This window comes from Ursus arctos, unplaced genomic scaffold (genome assembly GCF_023065955.2).
Source record: "Ursus arctos isolate Adak ecotype North America unplaced genomic scaffold, UrsArc2.0 scaffold_13, whole genome shotgun sequence".
Lineage (NCBI taxonomy): Eukaryota > Metazoa > Chordata > Mammalia > Carnivora > Ursidae > Ursus > Ursus arctos.
In genome coordinates, this window is record NW_026622797.1 from 46,034,414 (window position 1) to 46,061,058 (window position 26,645).

The 26,645-nt window shown below is 43.0% G+C and overlaps 1 long non-coding RNA gene across 3 annotated transcripts in view; it reads right to left on the bottom strand.

The window, feature by feature from the left end:
- Window positions 1-26,645, bottom strand: part of LOC113264708 (uncharacterized) — a 55,414-nt gene that overhangs the window by 9,773 nt on the left and 18,996 nt on the right. For all 3 annotated transcript variants that reach the window (XR_006410984.3, XR_008958976.1, XR_008958977.1), the window contains 3 exons: window positions 15,583-15,694; window positions 13,717-13,778; window positions 1,155-1,890 (listed from right to left, as the gene is read on the bottom strand). This is a non-coding gene — a long non-coding RNA (uncharacterized LOC113264708). The remainder of the gene's footprint in view (window positions 1-1,154; window positions 1,891-13,716; window positions 13,779-15,582; window positions 15,695-26,645) is intronic.

Genomic DNA, 26,645 nt, shown 5'->3' on the forward strand with positions numbered 1-26,645 from the left:
TAAATAAATAAATAAATAAATAACATCTTTAAAAAAGTGAACAAGGCAAGGTACAAGGCAATGTGCCTACCCTCAAGGTACTGCCTTCCTGAACCCCCGACCTGGCAATGGCCTCTACCCCTCCCATTTATACCCTGATAAACAGCCTCACTTTCGAGCAAAATATTTTCAGTGTTTACTTCCTCCGGGGACAGTAAGTGTATTGAGGGCATCATTTATAATTTATTTGTGTTCATATCCCCAACACGAAGCACAGTGACCTCAAAATACCAAAACCGCCCCCACCAGTGATGACACAGATGACACAGACAGTGTGTGGCACTGAACAAAATTACTAAGTTTCTGCTCAAAACAACGTCAGTGAGGTTTCAGAAAAATATTTTCTTTGGTAGATTTTCATGAGTATTTATGCTTCAATGTGCATGAAAGATACTGGTCTGCAGTTCTCACTCACGTACTGTCTTTATCCGGCTTACAGATCAGCGTTAAACTGGTCTCCTACAAGGAGTCAGAAAATTTTCCTTCCTCTTCAGTACGTTAGAACAGGTATCAGCACATTTTTTCCATAACGGGTCGATAGTAAGTGACAGTAAATATTTTAGGCTTTGTGGTCCACATGGTCTCTGTTCCAACTATTCAACTTTTCCCAAATGCAGCCGTAGACAATAAGGAAACAAGCGGCTGCGACTGTGTGTGACTGTCCAATTGAACTTGATCTACAAAAACAGGGGGCAGTGAGCCGGATTTGATCTGGGGGCCTGGGCTTGTTGACACCTGTTCAGAAGTAGTTTATAGAGCACGTGAACCACACGGTCTTTGAAAGCTTGGTAGAAATGCGCCTGTCCCTGATCTCAGTGGAGAAGACCCCGGTCTTTCCCCATTAAAAAAGGTCATAGGACATCACATGTTCATCTCGTACTCTCCCTGCCCCACTGGGTTCTTCAGTGGGTTCTGGAATGACCCACTTCTCCAAGGAGCCAGTACCAAACTCTCTTTGTTACAGAGGCTTTACAGTATAAGTTAATGTATGGTAGAGCTAGTTTCCCTTTGTAGTTCTACTTTTTTCACATTTTGTCACAGGATCTTCCCTGCCTCGACCAACCACAGAAAGACAAGGAAGGCTAGCGGGATACGTGACCCAGAGGCAGACTTACCCACAGCGACAGGGGCTGGGAGGAAGTGGCTCAGCTGGGCAGGCCAAACGTGGGAGTTGGTAGCTTGCGTAGCGATATTATGACCATGGGTCCTGGCATGTCTGGTCTGGGAGATTGAGTCTAACAGTGATGTCAGGCTCTGGGGGCAGTGAATCCAGGTGCGAGTGAAATCCTGAGGCTCCGGTGTGCTGGGTGGGCAGCAGATAGCAAGGATCTGCTCCCGGCAGGTTGCTGTCCCTGCAGAGCAAGGTTGGCCTGGCAAGGACAAGGGAGAGGCCGAACAGTAGAGGTTCAGGGTCCCAAGACAGGGGCCTGGCAGAGGCAGCAGGGGAGACCCCCTTGGCAGTGCTGCCAGGTATCTGAGGAGGAGAGCGAGGCCCAAGATGATTGAGCAAACCTGGAGCTTGGGACAGAGCTGCCAAGGACTGAGTGGGATTCAGGTTGAGCCCAAACGTCAGGCTAGGGCTCCTAAGTCCCTTCTGCCCAATGTCCTCAGGACTTGAATGAGATTATGTCTCAGATTCCTTCCACCTCTACGAGTCTAATTAATGAATCCAATCAAGGACAATGAAGACTCAGGGCGCCTGGCTGGCTCAGTCGGCTGAGCGTTGGACTCTTGGTTTCATCTCAGGTCGTGATCTCATGGGTGGTGGGATTAAGCCCCAATTTGGGCTTCACACTGGGCAGCGAGTCTGCTGGAAGATTCTCTCGCTCTGCCCCTTGCCGCACTCATGCACTAAAATAAATAAATAAATATTAAAAAAAAAAAAAACACCGAGGACTTAGGTTTCACCAGCATATTCTGTGTACCGTCCATGCGCTCTGCCACACACTGTACGTAAAGGTAAGAAAACTAATGGGTTTTTTTTTGTTACCAGTGGTGTGTTGGGAAATGATTAACAACCAGCTCTCTTCAGGAGGGTAGAGGAGCGGGGCGGGGTGGGGGGAAGCCCTGATGTGTAGCAATTTGCCAATATCTATGGTACAAATAGCTCCACCAAGAAGTCATTGAATGCGGAGCTGGGAAGAAATGTGCAGTGGAACACGGTTACATAATATTTCCATTCTACAGATACAATAGATGTGAGTAGCCTCAGAGCATAGACAGATAATAAAATATAATAAAATGATTAGAAAGTGATATGCTTTGAGTATATATTACAGTTGTTTTTAATATAACTAATTTAGTTGTAAGTTAATAATGCCTGTGCTTAGCAACCAGCTCTCAACATTCCTGATAATCTATCAGTCAGTTCTTGCGAGCTGATATGGGCCACCTGCAACACACCACTGATCATTACTTATTGTCTGCCAGGTGCCACGGTTGTCATTTGAGATACATTGTTTCATGAATCCTCACTGTGGGCTTCTGGAATAGTTACTATTTTACTGATGAAGAAAAGGAGCTCAGAAAGGTTGACTAACTTGCTTGGAAGTACACAGCTGAACAATGGCTGTGCGACCTCCACCCTCCAAATCCCCGTATTCTATTATACCACACTGTCACTCAGATTGCCAACATTTGATTTTAAAGTGTTTTATTCTTTAAGACAATAGACTGTGTTCCATGGATGCCAGGTCCACTGCATTCAGCAACTCTGTGAACACGAATGTGTGTGTAAGGTCATTACACTGAGTCAGCCCGTTTGGTTTCAGAAAGTGCGATTACGCTGGATATGATGGCCGCGTCAGGCAGAGTGTGACCTTCGTTGTCATGTAGAGGAGAATGACAGAGCTCCGCTTACCTGGCAAGAAGTCTTTCCAGAAACAGTGGGAATCACCTCAGGCTCTCCTCTCATTTTCCTTCCTTTTCCCTAAATTCATTCCAGCTCACAAAACTAATTTAATTCCTTTTTAATCAAGTCGATGTCTTACACAATGAACCTAAAGGTGAGTATCCGATAACATTTCAACCACTGTTTTCAACTAATTCACATTTGCTATGGTTGTAATTTCTGTGACTCAGAGTTATTCTTTCTTGTTAAAATATGGTGTTTACTTTTTAATAAGCAACATTGCTGTAAAGTTACTACAGGAGCCCCTAGGAACCAAATAATTTTACAACATGAATTCAATTATTTCTCACGACAATTCTGTGCAATAGGAACTATTATTATCCTAACTTCATAGTAAACTGAAATACAAAGAGATTAATAATTTATCCAATAGCATCTTATTGGTCTAAAGATAAACTCCAGATTCCTTTGATTTTCAGCCAAGGCCCTCCATAATCTGGCCCCAAATGCCTTTTCAAAATTAGATCTCACTCCTAACTGACAATAGTACTCACTGGGACCTGCTACATCTTCTGCTTCTCGCCTGTACGCCTCGGTCCCACCACTGTCCCCATCCAAGGTGCCCCCCTCCTTGTCCTTTGCCTGGATCCTCCCGTCACACAAAATTCTGCTCTAGTTGGCTCTTCCATGGAGACATCTCTGACCATTCTCACCCAATGACACTCACAACCCACTCGTGCCAATACTACCTTGTAACTTCTCTCAACATATTGCCTTATATTGTCATTTAAAGGTCCATATCAGGGGCGCCTGGGTGGCACAGCGGTTAAGCGTCTGCCTTCGGCTCAGGGCGTGATCCCGGCGTTCTGGGATCGAGGCCCGCATCAGGCTCCTCCGCTATGAGCCTGCTTCTTCCTCTCCCACTCCCCCTGCTTGTGTTCCCTCTCTCGCTGGCTGTCTCTATCTCTGTCAAATACATAAATAAAATCTTTAAAAAAAAAAAAACGTCCATACCAAGTCTATCCTCCAACAAGAATGCTAACGTACTATAAATCATACCTCCACAGTGCCTAGCACAGTTCTAAGCACATAGTTCTCCTCAATGCTTTTTTTTTTTTTTTTTTTAAGTAAGCTCTAGGCCCAACTTGGGGCTCAGGATCAAGTCGCACGCTGCACTATCCGAGCCAGCCAGACACCCCCCTCAATGCTGTTTCCATTATTGTATTCTATAGCTTGTGCAGAAGCTATTCTTTTTATCAGAAATGCACTCTGTTCTTGGACTCACACGTCTTCGGCATGAAAAATATTTATATGCCTGAAGATTGCATCCATTCTAGTAAGAAGAATTGGTGAGAGTTACCTATTGATCAGGATATTTGCTACCCCAAACTCATATTGTTTTTACTTTATTTTTATATGCTATAAAAAATAGAATATTAGAAAAAATTTGCCACTTTAAGCAAACTGGTTAAAGTAACATTGGAAAAACTCATGGCTTGGGCAAGAAACAAGACACTGGATATTTTTTCTTTTACTAATGCACAAGACCAAAGGGAAGGCAGGTGTAAGAGAAGTAGAGAGCCACACTCTGCTGGAGTTATTTATAATAACTTCAAGGGTTCTTGAATAAAGAAAAGTGGCAAAAGTTAAAACGAAGAAAAAAAAGGGTTTTTAAACGGCAGATTAATTTGAAAGTCTGGAAGACTGTTCAGGACAGTAACTCACAGCTTTCTGAATGTATTTAAATGAGGTGGAAGTTGACGAAATGGAATTGTTTCAGAAAACCTGCCCCAAGCAGACGACGAGCAGGTGGGTGGAAGATGAAAGTAAGCGCACAGCTACTTAACTCCAGTTTGGAAACGGACCATTAAGCTTAGGGTGAGAAAGAAAAAGAAAAAAAACATGTTTAACTCAAAATGAAAGAAATAAACAAGCTAGCTACTTTCAATGTATTCTGCTTGATTTTACTTCAAACTGCTCTTTAGGGGATCAGAAGTACATCAGCTTCTGCAAGCAGGCAGTGGAAACCGTCTTTGTGTTCCTCACAAGGCTCATTTGCTCATAAAACAAGAGAATGAACAAGACCGCAGCATCAACGCCTACTGGTCACATGGTCAAAATGAGTGTTAACTCATTTTAAAAAGTCCTGATTGGCCAAATTTACAGCACAACACTTAAACACCAAGGTGATTTAATTGGAGTCCTATCAGTCAGGAATTCAGGAGAAATTCTGAAGGACTTGAAACTAGGTAACAATAATAAAGAACCAGGGATGCTCTCAGTTCAGAAAATTGTAGGCTGGCTGATTTAACTCCTGTCCTGCAGAAAGTATTAGGCTTTATTTTTAGAAACCAGTTGGGAATACTAATGGACAAAGCTTCCCTTCATTAAGGGGAGCTAAGCTGGTTGTAGGAAAACATGGCCACTCTCACTAACGGAGGGAATACGAGATGTCATTTGAAGAGAGTAGAGCTGAGGAAGACAAAAAGGAGAAGCCAACATCAAAATTAGATTGCCACAAAGAGTATGAGAGCATCTCACACTGAGTAAAAGGAACAAAGGTCAAAGTCAGCGCCCCCCACTAGTAATGACACTGCCAGCACTCAGTGTTAACCCTTGGATGCGAGATGAAAAGATTCTGTAACCTCTGATTCTTGGAAGGTTTGGGAGGCAGTACCTTACATGTGAACTTGTTATGTATGGAGGATCAGTTTTTATTAAATATAAATAATAGATTACTACTTGCCCTAAAGCACATTATGATGTGATAGACAATATAATACTAAGAACCATGTAACAATGTAATAGACAATATGATACTAAGAACTGTGACTGAGTAATGAAAATTCAATCCAATACAAAACTTTGTAAGTTGGGGCTCTATTTCATCTGTACTGCTTTCTGGAGAAGGCATTAGCAGACAAAAGTACGTATGTAGAAGCTTTGGAGCAAAAAAAAAAAAAATCTTCATCTTTCTTGTCACAGACTTTCACTCTAAAAAAAAATACATTTTACTTTGAGCAGAACATCTGGCCAATTCAGTCCAACATTCCATCAGTCTTAGGAATGTTCCCAGGCAGCTGGCGTAATGACCTTTTTTACATATTGACTCTCCATTTTGGTGTCATGGTATTATTATTATTCAAGGACATTTTTTAATTTTCTAGACTTTGGATGCGTTAACTTGTTAATTTTCTAGACTTTGGATGCGCTGACTTGTTAATTTTCTAGACTTTGAAGCAGCATATACTACTCTAGATTCGTCACCATCATCATAATTTATTGAGGAGACAAAACCAAAATGCACGTGAACATGAATTAAAATGACAAAGGGGCATAAATTATCTACCAAAGGAATGCTAGGGACAACAAACACCACAGAAAGAGGTAACATTGGTTTGGAAAGCTCAAGAAAGAATCTACAGAGAATGCAGACAGGAAGCGAGTTTGAGAGTCCTGGAAGAATTCAATAAATGGAGAAGAGAAATACAGGCATCCAGGGGAGGGAAACTGTGTCAGCGAAAATCTAGAGGTTGTAATTCACCTGGCTTGTCCAATCTGCATACAGTGCAGAATTCCTGTAGCAGGTATCATGAAAAATAAGGTTAGAAAGGTAATTAAAAGCAAAATGATGTCATTTTTTGAAAGTCAGGTTTAGCAATTTGTACTTCCTCTGTGGATAAATGGATTGAAGATTTAGAAAATTTGAAGGGAGATCTGTGAACAAGATGGGTCAAAAGAATGAAGGTGGAGAAATCCGTAAGACTATCTCAATAATCCAAACCAGTCAAATCAAATTCATACACTGGTAGCCCACGGGCCCGGTCTGGCCCACCGCAGATTTTATTTAGACTACGTACTATTTTTTTAAATTGAGATATAATTGGCACATCACACTGTGTAGGTTTAAGATGTACAAAGTTCGGTTTGGTACATTTATCTATTGCGGTATGATTACCACAATAGTGTTAGTTAACGCCTCTATCATGTCCCATAATTACCATTTCTTTTTTGTGGTGAGAGCGTTTATGACCTAGTCTCTTAGCAACTCTGGAGTATATAATAGAGTATTGTTGACTATAATCACTGCACTGTGCATGAATTCTCCAAAACTTACTCATCTTCTAGTTGCAAGTTTGTACCCTTTGACCAAAATCTCCCCGATTCCCCCTGGCAATCACCATTCTATTCTTCGTTTTTATGAGTTCAGTTTTTTTAGATTCCACATATAAGTGAGATCGTACAGTATTTGTCTTTCCCTCTCTGACTTATTTCCCTTAGCATAACGCCTTCAAGGTCTATCCATATTGTCACAAATGCCTACATACTTTTTAAAAAATGCAAATAAATAAGTTGCCAACATTTAAAATGAGAACATTTCCCATTAAAACTGAATTTCCGACTTCTCCAGAAGAACCGTTCAAGACTATCACCGTCCCCAGGGCCTAAGCACTGAATGTGGCAACCCAACCCCATCTTCTGTCAAACCTACCCAAGGGAACCCAAATCCCACATTAAATATAATCTATACCTAATTGTCTAAAAGTTGATTTGCATTTGATTAGTTGACAACATGTTAGGTTTTGCAGACATTTAATTAAAATACTTAACTAATTTTAATTTGCAGTTTTGTTTTTATTTTTTTATTTTTTTATTTTTTTTTAAGATTTTATTTATTTATTTGACAGAGATAGAGACAGCCAGCGAGAGAGGGAACACAAGCAGGGGGAGTGGGAGAGGAAGAAGCAGGCTCATAGCAGAGGAGCCTGATGTGGGGCTCGATCCCATAACGCCGGAATCACGCCCTGAGCCAAAGGCAGACGCTTAACCGCTGTGCCACCCAGGCGCCCCTGCAGTTTTGGTTTTAAAGTTAAAACCTTGGGGCACCTGGGTGGCTCAAGTCAGTTTAGTGTCTGACTTCTGCTCATGTCATGATCTCAGAGTCCTGGGATTGAGCCCCAAGGTGGGTTCCACACTCAGTGGGGAGTCTACTTGTCCCTCTCCCTCTGCCCCACCGCCCCAAATGTGTGCTCTGTCTCTCTCAAATAAATTAAATAATCTTTAAAAAAAAAAAAAAAGAGTAATGATGCATTTAAGTAGGAAAATCAGAAAGAAAAAAAGGAATAGAATGAATCATTTCATACGTGTTGAATTGAGTTATCAGCAAGAAAAATCAAAGTCCAAATATCCAACAGGCCATCGCTGACACACAATCGGAGGTTGAAAGAGATGGGGCCTAGAGATCTAGATTTTATAGTCATTTACACAAAGAAACCACTGGAGTCATTAAAAATGAGCCTTGGAGAACATGAGGATTAGCAGGCTGAAGGCAACGGAAGAGTCAATGAAAGGGAGAAAAAGGCAAATGAAGCAATGTAATTGTCTAGGGTTTGGAAGCCAGGAGAATATGGAGTTTCAGGGCGAGCCCAGCTGAGCCCAGTGAGGCACTTCGTACACATTAGCTTATGTAAGCCTTTCAAGATGGGGCATTATACCCACTGGATGGATAATACTGAAATACAGAGACATTTCCTAATTAGGCCCAAATCACACAGCTAAGAAGCGATGAATCCAGCACAGTGTTTCTCAACTGGGGGTGATTTTGCTCCCCATAGAACATTTGGCAATGTCTGAAGAAATTTTGGGTTGTTACAGCCTGAGGTGAGGGCTTGTGGAGAGAGGTCAGAGAGGGGATGAGGGTGGTATTGCTACTTGCAATGAGTGGATAGAGGCCAGGGATGGTGGTAAACATCCCACAATGCACAGGACAGAGAACAGCTCCCCACAACAAAGAATTACCAGGCCCGAATATCAAGTGCTGCAGCCTAGAAACCTTATTAGCATCTAGTCTTTGAAATATGACGTATAATCTTTCCACAGCACCACTCTATCCACACCTCAACCGGGTTGCTCCACTACTGCCAACATTAGAGTAAGGGAGCTCTGATGGAAGTTTCTAGAATATGTTTTCTGTGTAGTGCACAAGACTGAATTAGAAATTCTGGGAGTAAGACCCAACTGTCTGTGCTTTGAAAATCCTTCTAGATGATTGTGTTAAACTCTAAAGTTTGAGAACCAGTCACTTTTTTTTATAAGCCTGATGAATTTGGGTCATTTGTAAACCATCACTGTCTGTTAAGAATGTACCTTTTGAGAAGGTGCTGGCACCAGAAACTGGGGCAGGAGTAGAGGGCAGAGCCTTGTTGCGTAAGATGGCTGCAAAAACCCCACTGCTAAAAAAGAGAGACTCCATGGAAAAGATGATTCTTAAGATGAGTTGCAAAAATGCAAAAGTATTCATCCCACGTGCAAGTTGCAAGAGTGCCTTCTGGGCAAGGAAGCCAAAGCAGCAAAAGTTAAAGAGGCCTGGGTCAGCCTGGCTTATGTTAAGATAACAATAGGCAGTTTAGCGTGACCAGAGGCTAGCCCGGAAGTTCTGCAGAGGGGACAGCTCAGTCTGAAGGGCAGGAATGAAGAGCTTGGCGGTGAAGGCTGGAGGCAATTTGTAAAGCTAATGAAGGGGGATGGGGAGTGAAGTTTCAAGCCAGGAAATACCTTAATTAGATATGCATTTAACAAACAGGCTGTAGCAGCTATTTGGAGGGTAGACTTCGGTGGGATAAGAGGCTAGCAAAGAGCTGGCAGGAGCTCTTACAGCCCTTTATTTCAGCAGTGGTTTCCAAAGTGAGAAGGATATACCCTGGGGAGGGCTGCAGGCTGACCCACTAGGGCAGGGGAAGGGAATATTGGAACTTGTTGCTATGTATTTATTATACTGTCTCCTAAAAAAATTAAGGTTTACTGACGTTTAATATGTGAATTAATGTGAAGACCTTCACTTTTTCCGCGTGCCAATGAGCCACGTGTTACTTACTCTGATAGAACAGTAGTGAGGGTTTCATGATGAGCTGGCGGGCCACTCCTCCTCTCACACACTTAAGACTGTATATTGCACCTACTGTGTGCCTGGTCAAGTGGATTTATGGCTTATGTTATCTAATTTCAGCTAAACTAGCCCTGACAAAGAGGACACATAGTTTATAAAAGATTCCTGCAAAGAGACATGAGATTGTAGAGGATACGAATAATTCAAGGACAAGGAAAAGTCATGGCTAATGCTTCTTCTCCTAGCCCAGACTCTCCCTCGACCACGTTGGAGGCTTAGATCTGATGAGATGCTGGCCAAAATAGTTTAAATTGTCCATTATACTTGAAATATTACTTTATATCAATAAAGAAAGCCTTACCTAAATTGTATGTTGTGCTTTGAGATGTTAGCTATTGGTAGGATGGAGTCATCCAAACCAGTAAGATGTCTCAGGGATGAGAATAAATCAGTTTCTGAGAATAAAGCTGAGAAACTTCACATTGAGCAAAAGAGGCCAGACGTGAGAAGGATGTGCAATTTTACTACTATATAAAGTTCAAAACAAGTAAACGTCGTCTGCGTCTGCGGTGGCAGAGGTCAGGCTAGTGGTTATCCTTGGCAGCGGGGGAGGGGGCTGTGCAGACTAGGGGAGGTCACAGGGGAGCTTCTGAGTTCTGGTAATGTTCTTGTTCTATCTCCTGGACCTAATTTAAATTACATGGTCACATGTCTATGTTCACTTTGCAAAACTTCATCAAGCTAGAAACTTGATGATTTGTCCTCTTTTCTCCATGTATGTTAAATAAAACTAAATAAAAAGTTTATGTACAAAATTTTTTTTTAAAGATTTTATTTATTTATGTGACAGAGAGACAGCCAGTGAGAGAGGGAACACAGCAGGGGAGTGGGAGAAGAAGAAGCAGGCTCCCAGCAGAGGAGCCCGATGTGGGACTCGATCCCGGAACGCCGCGATCACGCCCTGAGCCGAAGGCAGACGCTTAACGACTGCGTTACCCAGGCGCCCCTAAAATTTTTTAATGTAAGATGTTTAATAAAAGTAAACACATTTCTATAATTTGTGAGAAAATTGCTTTTGTGCTGTTAATAAATTCAGCTTTTAAAAATTATTGCATCATTCATCTGTATCTAAAATTTATCTTTACAAATGTATAAAACGTTAGACAAATAGTGCATGGATTTCATTTCATCAAGTCTAAAAAATAATACACTGGGGAGATGGAATGCCTCCCTTTCCTGATGGGACTATGCCAGAAAGAATCTCACCAGAGCACGCAGGCAAAGGTTGATAAGACTGTGAACTCCCAGTGCACTGAGGACGAGGGGAGCAATCGGAGAGAAGAAATGACAAGGAGACAGGATCTACAGGACAGATAACTGGCAGGACTGTGGGATCTGTAAAGGGAAGAAGAGTCCCTGGGGGCTCCCAGGTTGAGGTGTGGGTTTTGGCATGGGCTCTCAGAGGTCGACAAGCCTGACTCCAAGAGAGGAAACCCAGGATGACAATGGGTGTGGAGAAGGTACACTTAGAATATGAAAGGTGCACTATTTTTATTTCAATCCACAATCATAACCCCCGTGTTATATAGACAGCACCAAAAAATAATTAATCTATTATTTTCAGACGGCAGATAAAGAAGTGTCACTCCTAAGAGGAAATCCTGGCTAATTAATGTTACACACTTACGGTTATACTCTAAGTATCATTTACTTTTGAGAGAAAGTTTAGGAAAAATTACTTTAAAATCAAGTGCTGAAATTCTTTCTGTAAGTGTTGAAAACAGTGCATGGTATTTTATTATGAGGTCTATGGAAAAGGGCAGTGTAATTAATCCTCAATTATAGTCTTAAAATTAGGCTTCTTTTAAAACATAAAAGTCAAAGAAGTGCATTTGTTTTTAACTGAGGCTTTAAGAATGTTTTAAATTAGCATCATGAAAATGTTATTAGGACAAAAGTCATTTGCATTGCCCACAAAAGACCCCGTTCTCAGTAACGTGCATCAAGTGTGTCCTGTCTAATAAGACTTCACCTTTACTTGGCTCTTTTTTTAATCCAAAAAGCTTTAATTTCTTTACAGATATTTATCCAGCTCCCAGGTACCTTATTCTCTGAAAAATTAAAGGACAAAAGGATGCCCGCCTTTCCCTCCACTCACACCGTGACAGCCTCGGTGGATGGCGCAGTCAGGAAGGGACACGTCAGGCGACACTTCTTGATAGCCCCTGTTGCTCCCTTTACTACAGAAAATATTTATTCTACGAAACTATGAAAAGCAGATGGAACCCCTCAAAATGTGTTGGAGAACAAGAAAAAAAACCCAAAGAAGAAAAAAACACGCTGGAGGAAGAAAGGGCAAACTAGCTCTCGCCTTTGACCCATCACTCTCTGCCTGGTCTCTCGCTCTTGTTTGAAGGGCTTCTTTTCTGCTATGTTCATCCTCTGTCCCTGTCTGAAGGCTCCCTCCCTTTCCTCTCCCTGCCTCCACTTCCCTCCTTTCATTTTCTTTCTTCTCTCTTCCCTTCCTTCCTAGCCTTTGCTGATGGCTGACTGTAGGTCGTACCAAGCTGGCATCAGGGATAGCAACATAAACAGGCCTATGGTGCCAACCCTCAAGAGATCAGCGTTTAGTAAGGCACTTACATTTTAATCAAGGGAAAGACATGCCTTTTATAATTTTTTGCCCACAAAGCATGTGGACTCTTTAGTTTGACCAGGAAGCTATCAATATTTTTTGAAGTCTTAAAACACGGATAGATTGGCATCTTAGAAATAAATGTCTTCTTGGGCTGGTCTTCTAGGACATAAGTCCCTATCACAAAGGATTGAAAGGCAAAGAAAGTCTCCTTTAATTTTGAATGATGTTTTCCCAAGGCTGGAAGTGATTTTTCAATATAATTATTTTTAGTGATACTGATGCATACAGGAAACATTTCAGCGTGCCATCCAGAACCCCAGGCTCGTAGGTTTTAAAAATCTTAGTTATTTACCTCCTCTCCCCTCAATTTTTTTTTTTTTGTCATTTTAAGACTATTTTGGATAACAAATCATAGACACTAGCAAGCATGCTTCCCTTAAAAAAAAAAAAGATATTTATTTATTTGAGAGATAGAGAATGAGCGAGGGAGAGAGGAAGGGCAGAGGGAGAGGGAGAAGCAGACTCCCCACTGAGCAGGGAACTCAATTTGGGGCTCCTTCAGATCCCAGGACTCCCGGATCAGGACCTGAGCCAAAGGCAGACACTTAACCGACTGGCGCCCTGCATGCTTTCCTTCCAATGGGCACTGCAATGTTCCGGGACTATGGTTTCCCTTCTTACTCCTCAATCAGCTATTATAGTTGAAAGATCTGGCTTTCCCTGCATAAGCCAGGGATGTCGGGGGAAGTCAGCTCACTTTGGGATCTGGGGTCTGTAAATGCTGCTTTCTTAACGCAGAGACCACCCTGGTGTTCGCAAGATCCAAGCCTGATGTTGAAGGTATCCAAGTGGCTAACCGAACATCAGACGGTGCACCTGAGTGCCCTCCCTCAGGGCTCTGTGGTGTATCAGGTGCTCTGGGGCAGGGGCGGGGGGGGGGGCAGCCCAGAGGACGCCTCCCCTCCCTAGCACACAGTAAGTGTCTTTCAATGGTGTGGTCAAATGAAATGGAATCACAGTCGTTGTGCAGATAAAGCAGATTTTTGCCCAGTGGCCCTGCTGTAAAACATAATCAGAGCTTTCCTTTAATGGACTGAAAACCCAAACCAATTAAAAAACTGTCTGACCCAAACTGTAGTTCAATGCAGACTATGAGAGAGCCTGTTGTCTTTAACGTACCTCACCTCTCCCCGGAAACAAGCTCTGCTGCTTTCGACAAGGTTACGATTATGCCCATGCAGCAAAACTAGAAATGGCCTGCCTGAAAGGGGCAGACCTCCAAATGACATCCTGAATCCTTACCCGCAGCAAGATGAAACCCTAGACGTGGAAGAGGCGCGGCACTGTATTTTCAGGCGAAGGATCTGAAGAAGTAAGGAAAGAGAAACTTTAATAAGCTGATATTGATTAAAATACAAAGGAGGAGTTTCAGGGATGTTTTAGAGCCTTGTTCAGGGGGAAAGCACGAACCCCTGATGTCCACACACAGAGGGAAACAGTCTCTATTCTCCAGCAGGAGATGCATGGTATCCTGGGACCCCCCCGGCATCCCAAGGCTTAGAAAATCAAACTGAGGGTGCAGTGTGTGTGAGCAGAAGAGATAGCAGCTCTACAATCTTCCTTCAAGGACATGATAAGACTGGGAAGAAATTAATTGTGGAAAAAAATAGGGGCAGACGATATTAACCAAAATATTGCTTCCCTCAACGGAATCATCTGCCGCCCCATCTGGTTCCATGGAAATCCTGAGCAGACCAACAAAAAGACTAGAGCAACTGTTCTCCAATGATATGTGGGAAGAAAATGTGGAGGAACAGCTCAAGCAGATTCTGAGACAGTGAACTTTCCAAGGAGACAGGCGCAATCACTCTGACCTGCCTACATATGGCCCCTCGGGCCACTGTTAAGTTGGTGGGCCAGGTATTAATTGATTGTCTCACAGTTTCAAATCCACCCTTCTTTGCCCTGCTTTGTGATGCCAAAGCAGGTCCCTGTAAACACATCTCCTTTGCTGGCTAGATCATATAGGCTTTGTCAACAAAGGGTACTAAAGAGACTCTGCAAGGGCCAGAACAGGAGGCAGGGATTTTCCTTTTTTTTCCCCCTGGTGTGAGGTTTCCACTAGACCATCGGCAGATTTGGCAAGTGTGGGGAATAGTGGTCAGCCTCAACCCAGCCCTCCAGCAAGATTCGCCAGCACCAAGGAGCCACGTGTATCCTCTCCTCAGAGGTTCTGAATTTCAACCCCTGGGGGGGGGGGGAGCTTCTTCTTAGTGTCTGAAGTTCCTTCCTATGCACTGTCTCAGCCTAGGGACAGGTGCTGCTTTCTGTACTTAACTACTTCTTTACCTCCTGGAATCTCTTTTTACCCCTTTTAGTTGTTAATTACTTTTTGCAAGCTAACAATTCTTCATATTAAATTTCCCCTCTTCAAATTGCTGGTGTAGGGGCGCCTGGGTGGCTCAGTGGGTTAAGCATCTGCGTTAGGCTCAGGTCATGATCCCAGGGTCCTGGGATGGAGTCCCCCCCGCATCAGGCTCCCTGCTCAGCAGGGAGTCTGCTTCTCCCTCTGCCTGCAGTTCCCCCTGCTTGAGTGCTCTCTCTCTCTCTGACAAATAAATAAGTAAAATCTTTTAAAAAAAATTGCTGGTGTCCATGAGGTCTCCACGGAAATAGGGTCTCCAAGGGTTACCATAATCCAGGGTCTTGTACTTGTCTTTGCAGATTCATAAACTCAAAAGAATACGGAGAATGGAGAATTTCAGATGTACTTGGATTCAAATCTTAGTTCCACCACTTCCTAGCTTTGTAACCAAGAGCAACTCATATAAATAACAATTCTACGTATAGGAGATGATTCATTTATTCCATAAATGTGTTTACTGAGATCCTACTATGTGTCAGGTACTATCGTAGACATTAGGGACACAGACAAAAAGCCCTGCCCTCGAGGAGCTTGTATTCTGGTAAGGGAAGGCTGGCAATAAATAAAAGCAATGTATGAAATACACAGCATGCTCTATGGTCCGAAATGCTATGGCAAAAGGCTAGGCAGGGAAGGGCAACGGGAAGCGTTGGGAAGTTGGAAGCTTCAATAGAATGATGGAGAAAAGCGTCTTTGTGAATGTAACATGGGAGCCAATTTTGCAAGGGGATGAGAGAACTCACCACAAGGATCCCTGGGGAAAAGGTATTCCAGGCTAGGAATCATTTCCGAAAGTGTTGCTTCAGGAGTTCATGGACCAGAGTGACAGGCAGAGAACGAGCGAGGGAAAGAATCCTAGGAAGTAAGAACAGAAGGTAACAGTGAGGGCAACTGTGCAACCTGGAAAGCGCTGAACCCAGAGTCTGGCCCTCGCTCCCTCAGTGGTCGCTCTGACCGTCACCTCTGGGAGGTCAGCTCCCCCAGAGAGAGCCCACCCTATTCACTTCTGAATGGCTGGCACCTCCAGCGGTGCCCGGCACACAGAAAGTGCCCAGGGAATGATGGACAAAGTATTTACTCTAATGACACACCTGGGACTGTGACATGAGGTCACAACATGAAGTTACTAATGTATAACATGGGATCCACCTCTCTAATGTACTAATTCTGTCAGTGGGCTCTCCGGGACCTCCCTGCCCGATATCACGGTAGTTAGGAAGCCAAAGGAATCAAGAGAAAGCTGCTTAATCGGCGTGGAGTAAGGTCAAAGAAAGTTGGGGAATCTTAGGGGATGTGTTTACTGTCTTCCCTGCCCTGGCGATTTTACATATCAGAAGATGTGTCAGGCGAGGACTGTAGATCAAAGCAGGAAATGGAATAAACACACAACAGGAGCCATGTTGGTTGCCTATCCAAGACTCACCCTTCTCCACATCCCGTAGTTCCTAGCTCGCAGATACTGAGGGGCTACCCGCTTCGGGGAGGCTCAGCCCCAAACAGCCCCCGGGAGTGAATCACAGTTGATCTAAAGCAATCACAGTAATCCCCGTTCTCCTTGAAGGGATTCCTTAGGCAGAAGCACAGGACACAATTCTGACTAGTAGGACCTGACCAAAGGACTATGGGAGGGAGGGGCTGGGGGCTGGGGAGGGGGGTGCTTCTGGAGAAGCTTTTTCACTCACACAGATTTGCATGAGGAGAAGCTGACTTTTCTGCTTCTTAAACAGCTGTGAGTGGAAATAACACCCGGAGCTGACACAGCTCGCCTGCATCCATGCGTGGACAAGCCTAGGGGTCAAAAGTCAATACCCTGAGGATGACAGAACTGGAAAATGGAAAGAGCTTGGGTCCTTGTTCACATTATTTAGCTGTTAATGAGTCGGCCTTGGAAATGTCCTAACTCTAGAACTCTCTGTGTTATGTGGGATAAATTTGCTTATATTTAAAGCAATCTTGTTTGGATCTCATATTAGTTTGCTAGGGCTGTCATAATAATATATCACAGACCCAGTGGCTTAAACAACTGATTTTTCTTTTCTTTCTTTCTTTCTTTTTTTTTTTTTTGAAGTTTTTGAGGTTAGAAGTCCAACACTGAGGTGTTGGTGGGTTTAAGGAAGCCTCTCTCTTAGCTTGTAGATGGCCACCTTCTTCCATGTCCTCACATGGGTGTTCCTCTGTGTGTGTATCTCTGGTGCCTCTTCCTTTTCTTTTTTTTTTTTAAAGATTATTTATTTATTTATTTGACAGAGATAGACAGCCAGCGAGAGAGGGAACACAAGCAGGGGGAGTGGGAGAGGAAGAAGCAGACTCCCAGCATAGGAGCCCAATGTGGGACTCGATCCCAGAACACCGGGATCACACCCCAAGCCAAAGGCAGACCCCTAAGGACTGCGCTACCCAGGTGCCCCGCCTCTTCCTTATCTTATAAGGACATCAGTCCTATGGGATTAAAGCCCCATCTTTATGACCTTATTTAACTGTAATTACCTCTTTAGAAGTTCTGTCTCCAAACGTAATCACATTTGGGGTTAGAGCTTCAACATATAAATGTGGGGAGGAGGGGAACAAAATTCAGTTCATAACAGGTCTCCTCTTACAGATAATATACCACTTCCAAGGTTATAGTGACATTTTCAGGATGTCAGGGCAAGCTGACTGTCACAACATCTAATGGCAATTATAAGCTGCCCGTCAAACTTTTAATTTGTACAATTGGATAAATTACTTTTCAAGGCCCTCCCAACTCTGAGATTCCTGAGTACTTTTGTCTATTGCTAATATTTTAAAAGTTATAATCACAGTTATATATCAGTTGACATACTTTCAGCTTCAAGGAAAAGAAATATCTAGAAAAATGCAGCTAGAAGGATCTTAAGCCACATCACATAAAAAGAAATCCAGAGGCAAAGAAGTTCCAGTTAATAAAGTTGCTTAACAAATTATCAGGCAGGGCCAAGATTCCTTCAATCCTCCAGTCTGCCCGTTCTCAATGTGTTAGCAGTCCCCCCATGGTCACAAAATGACTGCAGCAGCTCCAGGTACCACATCACTATATAGCACTTCCACAAGCCAGACAAAGGGAAAGGAAAAGATCTTCCTTTCCTTCCACTTTATTTTTTTCAAGATTTTATTTATTATTTATTTATTTATTTATTTATTTATTTATCAGAGAGAGAGAGAGAGCACAAGCAGGGGGAGCAGACGCAGAGGGAGAAGCAGGTTCCCCACTGAGCAGGGAGTCTGATGCAGGACTCGATCCCAGACCCCTGAGATCAGGACCTGAGCTGAAGGTGATGCTTAACCGACTGAGCCGCCCAGGTATCCCCCTTACATTTTATTTTAAGAACAAAGAAAGAATTCCATAAAGTTTCCCCATTAGGCTTCTTGCTAGGTAGACTTCTGTCACATACCTACCATGATGAGTTTAAATTGGCAGACTTCCCCTCAATCCCCATTGATAGAGCTAGGTAGCATACATACCAAATCACTTAAAAGCAAAGTGGTGGGGGGGCTGCACCTGGTTGGCTTAGTCAGAAGAGTATGAGACTCTTGATCTCATAGTCGTGGGTTCAGACCCCATGTTGGGTAAAGAGATTACTAAAAATAAATAAACTTTAAAAATTTAAAAAAGAAAGAAAGAAAGCCAAGGGGGAAGAGACCTAAACCAATTATGAGTCTTCCTTGGGGTTGATGAGGGGTCAGCCTCTGCTGAAACAAATGTCCCCTGGAGAGGAATTGACCAAATCAAGATTCCGTTAGCAAGAAAGGACAAGAAGATCTAAGATGTAACAACCACATTACTACAATCCCACGTCAGAGCTGACTGTGGAACTGCATAGTTCTTTAAAAGATTTATTTACTTATTTGAAACAGAGTGTGAGAGAGAGAACACAAGTTGGGGGTGGGGTGGTTAGGGGCAGAGGGAGAGAGAGAAGCAGACTCCTTACTGAGCAGGGAGCCCAACTCAGGGCTCGATCCCACTGGGATCGTGACCTGAGCTGAAGACACACACCTTAACGACTGAGCCACCCAGGTGCCCAGAACTGCATATTTGATATCGAGGCTGCCCTGGGTAATCTGAAAGAACACAGACACAGAACCTATAGTTGTTCTCACCCTGGTATTCTGTAGAAATAGCAGAAGGTATTGACAGAATTTTTAAGCTATTTTCAATATCTCAAACACCCCAGGAGAAATATTTGTGCAAAATGGCTAAAATGTTAGAATTATTTTGAAAATAACTGAAATTCTATAAAGTCTGTGTGCTAAGATTGTTCTATCATACTAAACAGGAGCTTCTACTTCTTGTTAAGTATGTATTTAATGAAAGTTTTCAATAAATTAATAACTAAAACATATTTGAAAATAGCCACTTTTAAAACAAGGAATCCATGAAGGAGAAATAAATTTTAAGAGGTTATTGCTGAGAAAAACATGAGAGATCACTGATGCCCAAACTATTCCTTTCCTCAAGGAAATGTAAAGGATTTCAGCTAGTTATGACTTAAGAGTGCTATCTTCTCTAAAGAGACAAGGAGTAATGGTTCACAGACACTAAGCCATTCAATCTTAGCCTGTTCTATGTCTGGGCAGTTATCTTTCACACTGACCATATGCTCAAAAATCAGTATCTTTCCATATCATTAACTCATGACACCACTGGAATTTCCTGAACAAATGCATTAATTAATCTAAGTGGACTATAATAGGCACCCTTATTATCTTTTTTCTAAGAAAAAGGACCAATCACCACTAACCATTTAAATTAAACTCTATCAGCAAAATATACTGATATGATATCATAGACATTCACATTGTATACCCTGCAATTACCATTTGCTAATAGTAATTTAATTGTTTAATAAATAATACCAAGGAGAATAAACATTAACGAAATGGTGCACATTTTATACGAGTCCTTTTAGTTTTATTTCTCAAAAGCAATTTAGAATTCAGCAATTTAAAAAAAGCATTAATCAAAGCCAGAGAATGATAATAAGAGATAGTTGCGTTGAATATTATATGGCCAAAGAAAATAGGTAATTCTGGAAGTGGTGTCTGGGGAGAAGAGTAAATTGTAACAACCCTTGTCAGGTGTTTCAAGTATGAGTTTCGATGCTCATGTAATTGGGTAGGACAAAAAAACATTGGTTAGGAAAAGAATGCACAGAGATTGCACACACACACACACACACACACACACACACACACACACCATTGATCTCAATGATTGTTGAATAATATTCTGGAAAGAAGGGTTTGGGTTTTTTTCTTTTTTTTTAAGTGAATGACTATGGCTTATCTTCATACACTGGTGAAGTGGACACAGCAATGAACATATCTGACTCTCCATCTCAGACTGGAAAGGCCACTCTCCTAAGGAACTTTCTGGTCCAGGTATTAGGGACATACAAATGGGATAAAGGAAAAGGAATGTCATAGGTATACAGAAACAGGAGCCCGAGTAGGGTTCAAGGTCAAGCCTTGGAGAACAAACTGAAGGATAGGTCTTCACCCAAGATTTCTCTGGAGTCCTCGGCAGTGGTACGTCTTTGCCGCAGGGCTCCACGGTCTGCAGCATCAACTCTTCTCCACTCGCCTTCTGTCTTCTCTTCCTACGAATTCGCTTCTTCACTCTCTAATCTGATTATTTTCTCCATCTTGAGGTGTCTGCTCATTCATAACTGTAACTCATGTATAGTTTTATGTCCCTCGTGACCTGGCTCTATCGCAACCCCTTTCACTCTCTTGCCCCATTGCTAACCCCCTTATTCTCTTGACACATCCCACATGAAATGCCCAAGATACACCACCTAATTGTCTCAGATTATCTTTCTGTGCCCAGGTCACTAGCTAACCCACACACTGACTGCCTTGGGGTCCAGTGCCCATCCTACTATGTACCCATTTATGTCCAGGAGAGAGAAGGACATATAGTATCAAATATGACTGCCCAGGGCTCTTTCCTCAGCAGGGCCTGAGGATGAGACACTTCCCTCAGGAATATCTGAAAGGTAGCCAGGCAGTGAGACTAGTGTTTCCAGTAAAAAAAACTAAAAAAAACAAAAAAAAAAACAAAAAAAAAACCCCCAAACACTAGATCAGGAGAACTCAGTCAGAAGACGTGCCCGAGGTAGCTCTTATCTTGTTGGCAGATCTTCGGTGAGTCAGTAAATTGGATAACCATCCCGTATTTACTTTATGTAATATTATCATAGTCTATGCTTCTTTCAATCTGAAAGTAAATGCCAGTAATTATGAGAGATACTTTTCAAGTGCACTGGAGTTGTTCTGAGGCAACCAGCTTTTTGAAGCAAAACAGCTCTAGCAGTTAGAGACCCATGGAAATCTACTATCTTCTCTAACTCCCAGGAAATAAGCTCCCTTCAGAATCCATGAATCATGGGGCGCCTGGGTGGCACAGTCGTTAAGCGTTTGCCTTCAGCCCAGGGCGTGATCCCGGCGTTATGGGATCGAGCCCCACATCAGGCTCCTCCGCTAGGAGCCTGCTTCTTCTTCTCCCACTCCCCCTGCTTGTGTTCCCTCTCTTGCTGGCTGTCTCTATCTCTTCAAAAAAAAAAAAAAAAAAAGAATCCATGAATCATGACTAGCCATTCCATTGTTAATAAATTCTGTAGGAGACATTTCAAAATAAATGGCAGTTATTATTTATTGTTTGTAATGAAGCCTACCCAGCCCAGAGGGACATTGTGAGGATCACTGTCGGAGTTTGTAAAATGCCCTTTGGCTTTTCAAAGGAAAGGTACTATATATGATAATAAAAGAACTAGCAATCATATTCTTGCACAACCCTGACACTGAGTTCATCTTTGTCTTAAAAAATAAGATAGTTCATCTTTAGGCCTTATGGGGATTATGGAATTCAATTTGTTCTGAGGATGCTAAGTCTGATGAAAAAGGGTGCTCATTATAAAAGCACTTTCTCTAGTTCCTGTGCTGTTCAATACGTGTTGCTCTTAACTTCTGTTGAGAGTGAGGAGTTGACCACCATTTGTAAATGCACGATGGTACTAATTGGAATCTGAACCCTGTAACACTTTAATGGTGACACAGAAAGAACTGTTTAAAAAATAAGGCATCAGAAACTTTGCAAATATACTCAGCTAGATGCACTCATGGATGGGCTCATGCAGTGAAACAGACACACGTGAGCTGGAGACATGCAAAGGCAAGAAAAGGAGCTGACTTTTTTAAGACTAGTACTGTAATCACACCTATATGTGGGTTGTGCTTGTATTGTTTTACAAAGCATTTTGGATACAGTATTTCATTTGGTTCTCACTGGAAACCTTGGAGCTAGGTGGAGAGATGAGGTGTGTCCAGCTCTCTTGCTCTGAGCACTGTAAGACTCGAAGGCACTCAGACTAGCCAGAGGACAACAGGGCTGGCGGGGAGGAAGGAGGTCATGGATCGTTTCCTGCTGGAGACAAAAGGAGAGATGCCATGGAAGCCCAGAGAGCCAGCGAACCTGGACACCAGTGTTCTCCTTTAGGTCCCAATGGAGATTTCTAATGGATTTTCCTTTAACCCCACATGGGTTGGAGTGCAGAGAAGGATGTATTTGTGAGGCAGTGAGATTTGAAGGGGGTAGATCACTGGGATCATTCCTTTCTAAGCAATTTTCAGGAGCCAGAGGAGATTGAAATAATATAAGTCACAGAGCTAGAAGGAAGGCACCCTGAGGAAGACAAGAATGAGGGGTCTTTAGAAATCCCAGATTCATGCCAGGGCTCCTGTGGTCAGCTCTCTGTGACTAAGTATTACTCACGTAATTGATTACTCACATAATTAATCCTCTCAAAACTAACAAGCTATTTTGATCAAATCACAACAAGGAATCCAGTAAACGTCTCCAGAGGAGACGGCCCAGCCTTGCTTCTTCAGATACTAGGATCAATGTCTGCCTCTTATGAAATAATCACCCTTCTCTGGCTTTTTTGAATTCTCACTTTTCAAAATTTCCAGGCTGTCTCAAATGTGGCAGCCTAGCAACTTTCTCCCTATAGAAAACTTCACTTTGTCATTCTGCCATTTCTAAATCCAATTTAGAACTGCTTTTCTAGTTTTTACAACTCTTGCTCGGTTTGCTCCTCCCTCCCTTTCCAAATGCATTTCTCCTTATCTTCATCAATCTGTCACCTTCAGCTCCACCCACTCACTCCACTTCTTGGCTTTTCAGGCAGTTACCGTTTGAATGAGAAGATTGAAAATCTCATTTATCACTTTTGAGAAGTCTCACAGAAACATATTGCAAAGCTTCCCTCACACCCGACAGGGAGGGAGAGAGAGAGAAAGCGTGACACCTAAAAATGAATCTCTAGAGAGGGAGTAACCCTAAAATAGAGCAAAATAATAAATCGATGCTGTTCTGCTTTCTTACAAAATGAAACAACTCACAATGGAACTTTCCCTTTGCAGATGAGTTATTATCAAAGTGCTTGATACCAGAGAAATCCCACAAATTGTTAAATTCCCTTTAAAAAAATAAAATCCATGCATGCTGTTCAGACCACTGCAACGAGCCACAACAGAAGAGGCTGCAAAGACAAAGCCCCACGGTCTCACTCACTCCCTCACTCCATACGAACACCGCCCGGGTCTGTGTCACACCACCGAGAAGACTCGGCAGCTCAAACATCTGTTCTGAGGCACAGCCCATCAGAGCTGCTGCTCGGTTCCTACTCCTTCCTTCCACAGGCTTGACAGATGGAGGCCTCCCTCATGGCCCCAGGTGACATCCAAATGGCTGCCACAGCCACTTCCTGTGTCGCAAACACCGCTTTCCCCCCAGGCAGCAAAACCGAGCTAACAGTCGAGGCGTGTACAGTGCTATCAGCTGGGGAGCTAGGCTCGAGACCCCACATTTTCCCTGCTGGCAGCGACACCAGACGGTAGTGTCTTCATCCCGCCACACTCCTTCCATGAGTGACAACAGGCAATGTAATGCAGAGGAAAAGAGAAAGCTATGCCCCCAGGGCCTCTCCCAAATGCTGGCCAAGGGTTTTGCTTGACTACCCTGTGTGTTATTAGAGATGGCACTGCAAGGTCCAAAGAAGGCTGCCTGCCACCATGTTGGGATCTTTACTGATTATCCCCAAGGGTCTTTTGTGTCCAGAACACAATGAAAAAGAGCTCTCGTCAGGGACGGTGGTATAAACTGGGAAACACAGACTACTCTGTCAGGCTCATGCAGAAAGACATGTCCTGCTAGCAGGCTTCTGTTTCACTCTATAACTAGAAAGGAAGGAGATAAAATTTCTAGCAAAGAAAAGAAAAAGCAAGCTGCTGCCAGTGAAAAGAGCGATCTCCACATCCCGTAGGCTGGGTCTCCACCTACAGATGGTGGTAACGTAGACTATGGATCACACCATGCTGACATAGAGACACCAGGAGTCTCGCTGTCCTTCTGTGGACTCTTTGCTCTTCTTTCCTCATGGTCTTTTCTTACTCTACAATTTTCCAGTTTTGCTTTTTGCTCTAAGCTGGCATAAGATTCAGATTTCTGAGGGTGTCAGGTTGTGAGTATAGAAACGAAATTCATTCTCATTTATTTTTGTGTTTGAAATCTAATATAGAATGAAGTACGTGTGTGCCATCTTTAAAGAGGCTGTGAAGAACACCCTTCTAGTGAAGAATTTGCTTCCTGAAGTTCCGTGGCCCCTGACGTGATAACAGAAGGCAATCCATTTCTACTTTCATTAAAATGTATTCAGGGTCTTGGCATGTCCCTTTCTGTAATGTGTCAATATTCTCGTCTTAGCCACTATCGAAACCAACTTAAAACATTTCTTAAGAGGCTTCGTGCTGCTCAGTTTCCATGTTCCCCAGTGATACACTTGCCCTCTACGCCACCTTTCCCCTCTTGCCGACTGCTATTCCCATTCCCATTTGGCTTTTCATTACATTTTCCCCAATTCGAACATTTCCATTTGCTTTTTTCCCCTCTCTCATTTCCCCGCTAACTCTCTGGAGGGGCTGATATTCTATCATCGTTATTGTTATTTTCTTTTTTCTTCTAAAGACTGGAAGAGCGGAGCTGAAATATTTGGGAAATGACTAGTTCCATAAATATCAAGACATAGGTAATCAGTGGAACCTGGTCCGGAGATCCTAACTCCTAGATTGTGGTCTATTTTTAGTGAATCACATTAGATACGGGTGGGGATCCAAAATCCAAGTGCCCGTATTAATTATTTTTTTGGAGCTGAAATCAAATCAGGTTTCTCAGTTATACATTTATTACCAAGTAAATTGTTCCACGATGATAACCAGTTGATAAAGCCTATGAATCAGTAAGAAGTTCTCAATAGATTTCTGTAAATAAGAATGAAACTCCAAGAACTAATGTAGTTTAGTTTTGTTAATTAGAGCTGTTTTGTTTTTTTTTTTAATAAAAAAAGTAACATCGGCACGTTGGCTCAATGGTGCTTCTCTTGAAGTGTGAAAGCACAAGAAAGCCCCACTGGCATAGCATCCAGCTGCTGTTGACCTTTCTGTTGTCTGAATCAGTGGCTAAAAAAGCTGCTTATAACCTGCTTTGGCTAGAGTTCAGCAGTGGTGGTTTTTGTTTTAACGTGAGATTTGAAATGGTTGCCCTCTCTGAGAAAAAGAGGGTGTGCTTGCAAAAATGTAATTGCAAGACCACAGCCTGGCCCTGGAACAGAGGAGCTGGAGCCCACAGGTGACCCCGGCTCGTCTCCACTGTGGGAACAGAGAGCAGAGCGGCGGGCAGACAGCAGGCGGCCGGCAGCAGTTCAACGCAGCAGGCGGAGGGTGACCTCGGCTGGGAGAAATGAGAAGTCTCTCCAGCCGAGAGCTGTGGTAGGGCTCTTAAAACGACTGTTGCCTTTCCAGAAAGAGCAGAGGGCGGGTGTTCTCAGACATTAGTGAGCAGAAGAATCAGGTCAACTGCTTAAAAATTCAGATCCCCAGCCCCACACCTCCAGACTCTTGGGGCCGGGGAATCTGTATTTTATATCATGCAGCTGTGCCAGGAGCCACACTTTAAACATCTCTAGCCGGGGCCCAGCATCTAGGACTGTAGGACACAAAGATGGTGACAGCTATGCGAGTGGTTAGGACTACGTATTTCTACATAGGGATCTGGCTTCCTTTGAACCCTTTAAAAATATTGCTTGCCCATGAAATTAAATTATTTAGGGGCTATTTAATTAAGACACTTCCATTTTCCAGTATTCTGACCTTTTGTCAGACTGTGTGTCTTGATTTGAGATGCTCTAAATACGATCCTCATTTTATGTAAAAGATTTTATTTATTTATTTGAGAGAGAGAGAGACAGTGAGAGAGGGCATGAGGAGGCGGGGGAGGGTTAGAGGGAGAAGCAGACTCCCCACTGAGCTGGGAGCCCGTTGTAGGGCTCGATCCCAGGACCCTGGGATCGTGACCTGAGCCAAAGGCAGATGCTTAACCGACTGAGCCACCTAGGCACCCCCATGATCCTCATTTTAGAAGAAACCATGCTCTCTGCTGTTACAGCAGTTACCCACCTTTGTTCCTGTTCCATTCTGAAAAAGTAAAATTCACATGAGGAGAGATACCTGGAGTGTCTGGGTGGCTCAGTCGGTTAAGCGTCTGCCTTTGGCTCGGGTCACGATTTCAGGGTCCTGGGACTGAGCCCTGCATCAGGCTCCCTGCTCAGTGGGGAATCTGCTACTCCCTCTTCCACCCCCATCCTGCTCGTGCTCGCTCGCTCTCTCTCTGAAATAAATAAAATCTTTAGAAAGAGAGAGAGAGAAATATCCAATTCCTGTTTCTCTCAGTTAC